The 12,370-nt window shown below is 40.8% G+C and overlaps 1 protein-coding gene across 1 annotated transcript in view; it reads right to left on the bottom strand.

Moving 5' to 3' along the window:
- MYO3B (myosin IIIB) overlaps positions 1 to 12,370 on the bottom strand; it is a 245,837-nt gene that overhangs the window by 188,391 nt on the left and 45,076 nt on the right. The gene's annotated exons all lie outside the window — the stretch shown is intronic.

Raw genomic sequence — 12,370 nt, 5'->3', positions numbered from 1 at the left:
TTCTTCGGATGCATCCGAAGAAGTGGGCTGTAGCCCACGAAAGCTTATGCTCTAATAAATTTGTTAGTCTCTAAGGTGCCACAACTATTATCTGATGGTTTTTACATCTATTTATTAAATAATACATTCAACAAATAGTATTTGGCCAGCTATCGAGCTAAGTGAAGACTGCAAAAAAGTATTTGTTGAGAAAATTATTTGACTGAAATCTCTCAAATTATATATTCACTGAATACTACTTTCTATCGGCCACACCCATGCTCCTTCTTTCTTATGCCCGTCTGTACCCTAACCACCCACATACCAGGATTGAAAATTTACCAAGCACCTTACAGCCAGTAGACTAGACCTACTAGCCACAAACTGATAAAGATGACGTTCCCACTAGCAATGGGTAATGCCCAAGAGAGAAAGCAACCCTGCACAGTCTCCCTCAGCTCCTGGGGAGGGGGTCGGAACCTGCAAGGCAGGGTGCTGACACACTCTCAGCACCCCAAAAACCACTCTCTCTCCCCCCACACTCCCTGTCACACTCCACCCCACCCCTTTTGAAAAGCACGTTGCAGCCACATGAATGCTGGGATAGCTGCCCATAATGCACCGCTCCCAATGCAGCTCCAAATGTGGCCAAGCCAGTGCGCTGGCAGCTGTCAGTGTGGACAGACTGCAGCACTTTCCCCACTCAGCTGTACGAAGGCGGGTTTAACTCACAGCGCTGTACAGCTGCAAGTGTAGCCATACCCTTAGACCCCAACACAAGCACTGTGCAGTGTGCTTCTGAATCTAGGAAAGTTTTAACTTGCTCATAGTTTATTAGTTCACTGGCTACAATAAAGTCCATTTTAAATGCATCCCATGTGTCCCCCCCCCCAATTTTGACATATTAGAGGGTCTCCAAGACCCCAATATGGAAATAGTTGGGTGATTTTTGGTCCAATGTGAAGGTTAAATGTGCAGAAAACAAAAACATTCAGTTTAAATTATTCCAAATCATCGTCACTTTCAAGCAGTAAAGATATGCCAGTTCAAATCATGTGGGATTTCCCTTCATTTAAACAAGAAATGGCTGCGCTCAAGTTAGACCAAAAGATATTGACAGACCAGAATCAGTTAAGAATATCAGTACTGGAAGTAAAATGCTTCGATATGTTTCACTATCTTTTAATTACAATTCCATAACCAGCAGATATTTCCTCCACTACTGGGACTCTCACTCTGACACTTCGTTGTGCGCATGCTATTGAAGTCAGAGCCAAGTCCCATGGAATATAATATGTATATTTCGAGATGCAAGTTAAATAGACAAATATACTGATAAGATTGTGGATTATTTATTGCTGAAAAGACTGTAGAAAGAATGTATTTTTTTCCTGAGTTTTCATGATTCTTTCTCCTGATGCACTAAAATATAAATTGGACATTTGTTTTCTTTTCACTTCCCAGAAACAAATAATACTCTGGGAGCTTTGTGAGAATCATAAAGCCACATTGGCCCTCTTCTCTTTGTGATTTCAGGCTATATTTTTTCACCACCACTGAAGAGGCAAAAAAACAGATTAACGATTAGACACTCCAGCTGGCTTGTGAGGTTTTGACTGACAGCTGGAGAAAATTTTTTCCTGCAGCTGTAAAAGAAAAACAAGTGAACAAGATACCAAACAGATTTTTAAAACTAAAATTTTAATCAGGATTTGTTGGCAAGTCTCCAACCATGAACATTTTTTGGCAGTTAGCATAGTAATGAGCAAGAATCTATGTCGACATATAAATTCAGTTTCAAAATTATACAGAAAACATCTTTCAAGTTTCAAGAAGCACTATATAAATCACTGGAAGAAAAGCATTTCAAGAAGAATATAAGGAGGTGGCCAAAAGAGATTCTTTTTCACGTATCGAGCCCAGTGTTTCAAAGCAGTATTTGTATAACAAATCATGAGTCACTTATAAAGCAATAATGATATGTGCAAATTTGTATGCATTTAGCATACTAAATTATTTTGAAGGTCAAATCATAACGTTCAGAAGAAACATTTAAGAAAATAAACTCAATTATATGAATGTTGAAGTTCATACAGACTAGAAACATGGCTGTTAAAGTATGGCAAAGTGTTCTGCTTGGGAACATCTGGATTATCTGACTTTTTCCCTTGAACATTGCAATTCACAGGCCACTGGTTTCAGACTGATTTGGCAGCTGCACAGGTTTTATTAGCCTTTTGCAGGACCTGACAAGGCATCATTTATTTCTGTCATTTACTTTTCCGTTTCCAGTTTCAGTTTCTAGCTTCATTCAGACAGAAACAAGTATTATATTTCACAGAAACCTTCAGAGGCAGATGAATAAATAGAGTTTTGCTTTTCAATGGTTAAGCTTCATAATGTATATTTAACCTAATAACTTTATGGTTATGGGATGGCATTTCATTTATTCATGAAAATCTTTGAAAGTTAAGGGGCAACTGAAATTAACAGCTGGAATTGAAACTGGGGAAGTATTGTGAAAGATTTTTTTTTATTTATAATCAGTTCACATCTTTACTGCAATGTATTATTTTGCTTTTCTATTAAAACCATGGCTTTGTGAATTTACAAAGAGGAGAGTGCCAATTACCAAAGAAGGAAATTTGCGCCTGACTGAAATACATACAGTATTGTCTAGACATTGCAATTCTGTAGTTAGAATATTAAAACATTCCAATTACACCGTATATTTATATCTGAAATTAATGCCTAAAGTAGAATCCATAGGTGAAAATCTGGCAAGTGGGTTCATAAGGACATCCATTCTGAGTTCTTTGTGTACCACAAAACACACATTCATTTCCAGCCTACTTACCAGCCCGGACGGGGGCCACGTGGCTGACAGCAGTACTTTTCTGTGATGCAGAGCAGATCTGCCTCTGTTCATTCAGACTAAGAGCTGCAAATGAGCAGGGTCAAGGGAAGGAATACTGATTGGGCAGCCACAAATCATTTTTCTGATGGGGAGGAGGAGCACAGATTAGCAGGGCCAGATTAAGGCAATCCAGAAGCCTAAACATACCCCACGTAGGGACCATGTGACTCCGCTCCCATGTTGTGATTTGCCCTTGCTTGGGATGGCAGGGACCATGAACACAAGAGCTGTCTGCTGAGGTTCCATCACCACCTCTCCCAAGCTCAGGAGGTCTGAGGTCTGTCCCAGAGGAGGGAATAATCTCCTCCTTCCCACCCCAGCAGATGAAGGGGCCCTGCTGACACTACCACAGCAAAGCCAGGATTTTCAGGTCTTCAGTTTCCATTTTTTTCATCAAAAAACCCAGCATACGTCAACCAAAATCTTTCCATGAAAATTTTTGTTTTATTCAATAAGCTATTTTTGGTCAAAAAATGGTTCTATGAAAAAAAATTGCTGACCAGCTCCATTATTTATTTGTTTGTTTATTATGCTAGGTACTTTAAAGGCAAAGGCTATTCCCTCCCTTGAACAATTTGGAATCTAAGGGCCCGATTCCGCCATCCTTACTCAGATGGAGTACTGGTCCATGGGACTAGTTACAGAGTGAGATACTATTCTGTGTGGTCAAAGGTAACAGTATTGGGTCCTAAAAAAAAAAAATATCAGGACACAACAAGTAAAAGCAAAATGCACAGGAGTGGGTAGGAGAGCTAGGGCATAGAGGTTACATACACAAAATTACACCGTGATGTCTGAGAGGAAAGAAAACGGAATAGAAGGAAGGGAAGCAAAGTCTACCAAAAGGAATAGTAACAGGGTTACATTTAAAAAAAAATTATAAGATACAATGGGGGACATTCCCTCCAGAAACTATGGAGGGTGGTGACCCCCCCCCCATCTCTAGCTAATCAAAGCTTCTGGAGGTGGGCCTGTGCCAACTCACAGTACACAACACAAAAGCACTGTGCAGTGCGCTGTGTTTGGCTGTCTCCATTCACAAGAGGTTGGGGACTGAGATAAGAAGGGTCACAGGACAAATTCAATAGCTGAACTATGTGAAAAGGTTTCTACAATGCCTGCCCACAATAAACCTTGCTTGCGCCAGAGTTGTCAATCACTCACTCTCATGAAGAGTGCATTCACTTCAAATTTTTAAAACAAAGAATACCTAGAGAAGTCACATACAGCTTGAATGACAATAGTATAATAGGGGCTTGCTGGTTTTCATCCGAAACACCACCATGCAACATTTTGAAAATGATGTAGGGGCCCAATCTTTAGCCCACTGAAGTCAGTGGCAAAACTTCCACTGACAAGACTGGCTGTAAAGAAAAGTCATCAATAAAATGTGATACATGTAAAGATGAAATCAGCAATTTACATGTAATTGTGGGCATGTAGGTGCATAAACCTAATGTAGCTCAACTTGTAACTAAGCGCATGTATTGAGGCCCAGAAAAAAGGAACATTGTCCTTGACCAATGAAAGCTTATTATGGGACCAATGGTTTTTGTGCTACTATTGACAAAAGTTCTTGGTGCTCACATCATGATCTGCACACGCCATAACCAGGGAACATTTTGAGCTATAATCAGGCCCACCTGTGTATTTCATCTCCCAGCAATGGAATCTCAAGTTGTTTGGTTTATTTTTTAAACAGACATTTTCCTTTCTTTAGCTTTGGCTTTTAGCTCTACAGAAAGGGTTTTGCAAGGGTGAGACAGTCTGTGGCAGTCATTTCACAACACTGTTGCAATGCTGCAGATTAATGCATGTTCACATTTATAATCCACAGTCTCTTATCTTTGAGAATGTGTTTGGCCCCGACACAAGGGTATAAAGGAGGGAGAGGGCACAAGGAACCTTCCTCCCCTCCCTCGGCCCCCCCTCCCCCAGCACAGGGCCATGCAAAATGTGAATCTTGTGTTCAAGGAGTGCAAGAACTCTGCATAGTTAACATTACTTTAGGACTAACCTCCTGCAAAGGTGATGGGGAGGAGAAGGAAGGGTGTTTGGCCATCCCCTGCACTCTCACCAAAGCTTTTGCAGTAGCTGTGCTCCCCAGAGCTTCAGGAGGAATTGAGCCTACCTCAGACACAACAGGCCTTTTTCATATCCCCAATGCAGTAGAGCAGCGGCTCTGTAAGAATCCACCAGTCACAACTACTGGCAAGAGAAAGGAAGCAACTTCAGACATCCGGAAAACTTCATCCAGCTTTCATGTTTAGTTTTTGAAATCTTATGATCAGAGCTTTGCTGGATGTTATTTAACAGTTTGCAAATACCAGAATAACTTTATTTCCAGGCACCTGATCTGCAAATAGTAAGATGCTAGCAATCTGTTTGTGTCCAGAGGTAGCAAAATATGATTGGATTCTTTTGCATAGTCTGATCAAATTACCTGTGATGATTTCAGACAAGTCTCTGGTATCTGAATGAAATATTTTGAAAATAAGTGAAGGATGAAATTTGAGCTATAGTGGAGGGGAGAATGCAAGGGCAGAGAGCAAGAGACAACGAGAATTATTAGCAATACTATACAATTGAACCAGAGCTGGCCTTTTGGTCCTGCAAAGCCCGTTGGCCACTGACCCCTTGATTTGAGGGAACCAGAAATGTAAAGGAGAAAAACAGCTTTCGTTCTGGGGAGGCAGTGTTGTCAAACAGATAGAGCACTACACTGGGAGTCAGGAGACCTGAGCTCCATTCCCAGCTCTGCCACTAACCTGCCTGTGTGACCTTGAGTAAATCACTTCACCTTTCTGTGCCTCAGTTTTACCTCCCTTTGTCTGCCCTATCAGTTTAGATTATAAACTCTCTGAGGCAGAAGGCAAAGACAAAGTGCTTTAATTTTATATAGCAAGAAAGGAAACCAATGAAGGGATTCAAGAAGGGGGTGATCCAGGGATGCTGGAACAATTTGTATAGTGGGGTACTGCAAGCCATTTAACCGAACTGTAAACTGTGTATATAATGGAAACTACTTCAAGCCAGGGGTTGAGGCAGCACCCCCAGCAGCTCTAGTTTCAGCACCTATCGTGATGGGTGGGTAAGATGATTTTATCAGAGGTGAGAAGCAGGACAGAATGTCAAAGAGAAGATTACAGTAGTCAAAACAGAGTGATATGATCAAAGTGTGGCTTTAGCAGTGGAAAGTGTGGACACAGGTCATACTACATATGAAGGAGCAATACGACTTAAAAAGAGATTTGATATAGGGAGAGACAAATCAAGGATGTGAACTGGGGAAATACAGAGGGAAGAGTCTTCAACTGAGATAAAGAAGGTAGGAAAAGGGGCGTTATAAGAATCCCAATTTTTGAGAGCATGAGTTTGTGATGGTGGTGGATGATTGAGAGGGAGCTCAGGGGAGACTGGACAGAGGGCAAGAGGCAGGAGTAGAGAAGTATATTTGAGAATCATAAAGAGTTCATGGTTCAAACCATGGGAGCAGAGGTGGTAGCCAAGAGAAGGAGATTGAATGAAATCCCAGCCCCAATAAAGTCAATAGAGTTTTGTTATTGGGGCCAGAATTTCATCTTTCATGTAAAAGAGGACAGGAGTAACTATTGGACATCAGTCCATATCACAAACCACCTGTACAATCCAACAATAAATTGTTTTATATCATCAATACTGTCTGTTTAAAGGCTTTCCACTATAGCAAACATCCACGCACAAGACGGGATCCTGAACTACTGCAGCATTTTTACCTTAAAACCATCAGAAAATGTTATTAGGTTTCTATGCACCAGGTAGTTGCCTATTCTCCACAGTTGCGTTACATTCCCTTTAAAGATGTCCTGCAAAGCCAGGGGGAAATGGGTTTGTGACCTTTTTTCATGTTTATGACATATAAAGCAGGCCTTTAATGTTAACTTCTACTTGTTTTATCACCTTAGGCTATAAAATCTTATCTTCCCTCCTTTGTTCGAGTACTCCTTGGAGAGCCAAACAACTTAAGGGACTTGAACCTGGGTCAGTAGGGCTCCAGCTGGGTGGTGCTTCTACACCACCACCAGACAGCCTTCGCAAAGCCATGGTCAATAGACTGTACATCCTGAGAGACCGGTCACTGCAGGAAGTGCCACCCATGATAGAAATGACTGGCAGCCCCTCCCATGACCTCCGATTGGCCACATTACATGATGCATGACAATATTAACTATACAGATTGAGTATTACATTTTCTTTAATGTTTAGCCACTTTCCTCAGGTCGGATCTCTGCTTTTGTTTCCATTGCAAGATGTTTTCTGGCTTTTTCTCCCCCATACAGTTCAAGCAGATGCTGCCTGTAAAAGTCTGATGTGTTTGCATGCTGGCAACACACCATGGTTCATCAACTAGCCAAATAAAGCTATCCTTTTGTAATTCAGCACATCTCTTCTCTACACTTGTTTCTAATATGCGAGAGGTCTGATAAGAGGGAATCTGTGATAATCTACAAACTATTAACTTTTTGTAAAGAAAGAAACCTAGGAGATGCATTCTGGCCAGTTCTACCAAATTAAGTTGCACAATATAAAATCCCTTCTTCTAGCCTTGTATAGCGATGGAAGGCCAATATACTATACCAATTTTTTGATTCTGAAACTTTCTTGGCACCAGGGCTGCTGGAGGCTAGTGCACACTTGGGTGCTAACCTCACCCGAAAAGGGCAAGGAATGGGTCATGTCCCTATCTCACTTCCCACTGGCTAGCAGAGCTAGGGTGGCACAGATGATGATTATATGCTACAACCTTTCAAAGGGTATGACAGGGTTTTCTCTGACCCATGTTTCCAGCTCTCAGAGTTCTCATAACCTCCCCCCCCGCAACATGTGACTATAGTTGTAAAGCCACAACCATACGGTCAAACATGCTGGCCTATCGTTTTTAATATTTTCCCTTTCTGCAGGTACGGTGCAAAAGAGAGTATGATGTCCTTCAGTGTAGAAATGATGATACTAGAGTCATGCTGTCAGGCAAAACAAAACCTGCCATTTCTCTCCCACTTACATCTTCTCTGGTCCTATTTGTCCCGAACACCAACCCTCTACTCCAGCCCTGAGCCCCCTCCCACACTCCAAGCCCCTCATCCCCAGTCCCATCCTGGAGCCCGCACCCCCTCTCACACCCCAACCCCTACCCCAGTCCAGTGAAAATGAGCGAGGGTGGGGGAGAGCGAGTGAAAGAGTGAGGGGGGTGGAGTGAGTGGGGGCGGGGCAAGGGTGTTCGGTTTTCTCCAATCAGAAAGTTGGCAACCCTACATGGTAGCCAAAATCTGCATTTTTTTTTACCTGAAGTTCGGCATCTAAATCCACTTAAAGACTCCTCAATAAGTGGCCAATGTGATATGGCTGTAACCTCTTGCCTTCAGAGTTTATTCCAGAGCTTCACCTAGTTAAAGCCCCTTGCACATTTTCCTGCTTGGTGTTTACAACCATCATTTGATCACGATGGATAAGGACTATTTCATTCTTGCTATTAAAATGCTTCTCTGTCATATCCAATCAAAGGTAGATGAAAAACCATGTGGTCTGAATATTTTCTCTCTCAGTGTTGTGTCTCCTGTCCCAACCCTATCTCTCTTCCATGAAGACAAGCAGAGAAACTGCAGGATCTTCTACTCTATACTATGGGTTTGATTCAGTCACCACCTATCTGAGGGCCCATGGCAATGGAAAGTTTACCTGGAGTGTGTCTGAAGCTGGGCAAGATGCATGGGGGCCCACAGCTGGCCAGCTGAGCCTTAAAAGTGGGTGATGTCGATCAAGGAAGAGTCTTTGGCCAGGTAACCTAGGGGATGCACCGATCCAATGTATTCCCCATGGAGCATTGACTGGTGGGTCTCCTGTGAAGCCATTATTCAGTTTAAAGCTGCCAACCCTTGGTGACATCCCTAAGGGAAGGCAGCAATGAAAACACCATGTGTTCTCCCCAGGGGGTGAATCCTCCCAGGATGCTGGGGTGCAACTGGCAATCTCTGCCCTACAGCTCTTTGAAAAAAATATCAAACAGAATATTCGTTGTTTAAGATTAGCTAAAGCAAAAGCAAAGCAATGTTCTTCTTCCTTCCAGTATTTAGAGCATTCAAACCAACCGCTAAGGCTTTATTTGTTTGCAGCTGCTACAGTGGAAGAAAAAAAAAAGATGAGTTTACACAATTTAAATCCTGATGGACCACAATTTAAATCCTGACTCAAACACTTACCGTTTTAAAAGAAAAACTGAATGCTATTTGAGCAGACTTTCTAAATGTATGCTTCATGCATGCTTGCTTTATACAGAACCAAGGCATTCTTAAAATTTCAAGCAGGAAAACCTGCTCTGGTTACCTTGGTGATAAACTAAAGATAAAAATTGTACATAATTGTTGCTGATGTCACTGCTCCCATATTGTTTCCAAGGCTACAGAGAATCTCAAATAATTGTCATGTTTCATTTCTATACAGTATTGGAAGCCTATTTTCTTTGCTCAATAAATTGTTTAGTACTGCAGGTAATCTATCTAAACCTTATCTAATAAGGCATCAGTAGCCTCTCAGCAACCTCTGTTAATGATGTGGATATATATGTTGAAAATGTCGCTAGCTAGGTCTGTATCCAGCAATTTAACCCCTAGATTATCTCAATTATTTTTATCCTAAGACTATTTCCATAACAAAGTCTATTAATCAATCATATAAAAATATCAGAAAAGTAAATGTCTTATTGCAAAGCAACACTACATGTAAATTATCAACCTAGCAGAAGCTGTTCTCTTGCTTGAATGGCAGAAAATTGGCTAAGTATTTATAACTCACTGATTTTTCCATCCAGCCTTCAAATTCACAAGTACTTCTCTGCACAACACAAACTTAGCCATGCCCCATTTTCTCCACTATAACCTCTAGTTTACATTGCTTAGTAGCGAGAATCTCCTTAGCATTATTAATTACTGTATTTAATGGCAAGTTCTTGTTTAGAGTGTAACTGCCTCAGGACAACTACAATCTATGCCATTATCTAGTGTAGTTTCTTAGGAATTCTTGCTTAAATGGTAACCAGTTCTGACAACATACTAAAAAATATATATATTTAATGTTCAATTATTTGCAAAGCAGAATATGTACAACTAAGCACAGCCCTATAAATCTAACCAGAATGCTGCATTTCCAATGCTCAATTGTGTTGAAATAGACAATTGTTAGTGGGCATCCATCTACCACCTCTCCTTGTGTAGGATGTGCCTTTCATCACTTGACTGCACTCAGAGTGCAGGGCTTGACCTTGTCAGCATGAAATTTTCCACTGGAGCAAAACAAAATGGCACTTACTGTATCTTAGCAGTCTGCTCTTACTTATGGAATGGATTCTGAACAGTAACAATTTACTTTAGAAACTGGTTGACTAAAATAGCTTATGTGCATATAATGCATGAAATGGGCTACATATGGATTTACTAAACAAATCTGGCAGGCAACTCTGTTCTGTACTAGAATTCTGAAAAAGTCAAAGAGCAGAACACAGGACACCACAGCATACAAAAGACGGGCCTTTCCCTCTGTTTGTAAAGGGAATGGCTAGTATCAGAGCTGAGCAAATACTACCAACATGTTTCCATGATTATTCATGTACAATTCTCAGCTAATTCATTTTGATTGTGCTCACGTCTCATTTGTGCTCACTTTCCACGAATGCTCTAGCAAACGGGTTTACTGGCAGGAATGCTTGCTGAAACTGCACATTTTAAGCAAATGTTGCAGAATATTTATATAAAGGATTTTTTTTATGTTTGCAATCACAAGTATTCATACTAGAAACGTAGTCTAAGAATGACTCTTATCAAATCAAGAAACAGCAGTGTACCACGTGCCTGTGTCCTATCCAAACTGCTGAAATTCTGAATATCAAAGACTGACAGTGAACTGCTCATGAACAAGCTACAGACCCTGAATTACCTGCTGAAATTATTCAATAAATAGATGTGCACAACGAATGCATCTGCTAAAATCACAATCTATTTGTGGAAAATTGATGAACAGAAAAAAAAAAAAAAGGCAAAATCTATTGAATACATTCTTAATTCATCCTGCACTAACTGTTATATATTTGCAAATGTAATTCACCTAAGAAATTATATATAGCAAATAGTATAGACCAGAGTGTTAATGTTTAAAGAAAGAGTTTTAGGTAAGCTATAATGGGAAGAACTTACATTCTTAAAGCCTTGCATCTTTTATAATATACCTGTACAAAGTGAGTACCATGTGGATGTAAAACACTACTGCCCAGTCTGAGTGCAGAATTCTGACTTTATATCATTTTACCACCACTGCGGATATGTATAATTGACTATTCATGGTGTAAGGCAGTGGAGAATCAGGCCCTCATTTTGCTATCATATGAACGCTAAGATCTGCCACACAAATACTATTTTGATTGTAGCTATTTAGGTCTAAAAGGGCAATAATTAATGGATGTATTTATGTGGCTTTAGAAGCACACACACCTCTCTCTCTTTGCTCTTTTAGCCACTACTACACCCTACAATCAGCAACACATTATTGAGTCAATTCATCCCTGGTACAACTGCATTTAAGCCAGTGGATTACACCAATGATGAATTTGGCCACTGCCACTACCACTTTTCACAGGGATTGGATTCTGTGCAAGGTTCCCGACCCAGCTCGGCCAGTACAAAGTCCTGACTTTAATACACCTAATAGCTGCAAACTGTGACAAACTGTTGGCTTTTTAATGGTGACAAAGTATTGAAATCCCAGAGCCTGAGACAACACAACTCATTTCCCATGGAACTAAGACCTATTTCACCAGCCCTCATAAGTAAAAGGCGATCACATTAACCCACATCGTTCCTTAACTTTCACACTGTTGTGTGAATAATTTAATAGATGGGATTTAAAAAACGGAATGATTATACGGGTATCTGGTAGTACACTTTCCATGAAGACCTTAGCATTCTGTATCCCCAGTTCAGTGGATGATGGGAGTATCCAAAAGATTATACGGAACTCTCACAAGGGTAAGCAAACTTTTGGTTCAATAAGAACTGAAGCTTTGTCCATCCTAGAACCAAAAGGAGCATTCTTAAGCTTTAGAAAAGTTCTGATAAGGACCCCTCAAGCTACACAGGAAAGGAGGAGCTATGGCTGAAAACCATGGGGGTGACCTCCAGCTGAAATAGCAGTTTAGCCTTTCTCCCGATACCAATTTCCTAGGTTTATAATAAGGTTTCTTATACAGGGGTTGTTAACAAAATTAGTCACTACTGTGCTGTTTGCAGCACTTGTACTGAGACTGTCTTGAACACCATGGTACGGTTATAGCACTAGTTGTAAATGGCAACTGTGCTGATGCACTTCCAGAAAATTCGGTGGGGATAGCAATACCCCTTAGTCAATCCCACAAACAACCTAAGACTAGAAACACCCCCATTATGTACAATA

The sequence above is a fragment of the Terrapene carolina genome, unplaced genomic scaffold, assembly GCF_002925995.2.
Source record: "Terrapene carolina triunguis isolate 2854851 unplaced genomic scaffold, T_m_triunguis-2.0 Scaffold62, whole genome shotgun sequence".
NCBI classification, from domain to species: domain Eukaryota; kingdom Metazoa; phylum Chordata; order Testudines; family Emydidae; genus Terrapene; species Terrapene triunguis.
Note: the sequence above shows the minus strand (reverse complement) of the source record. Positions and strands in the feature narration are given on the sequence as shown.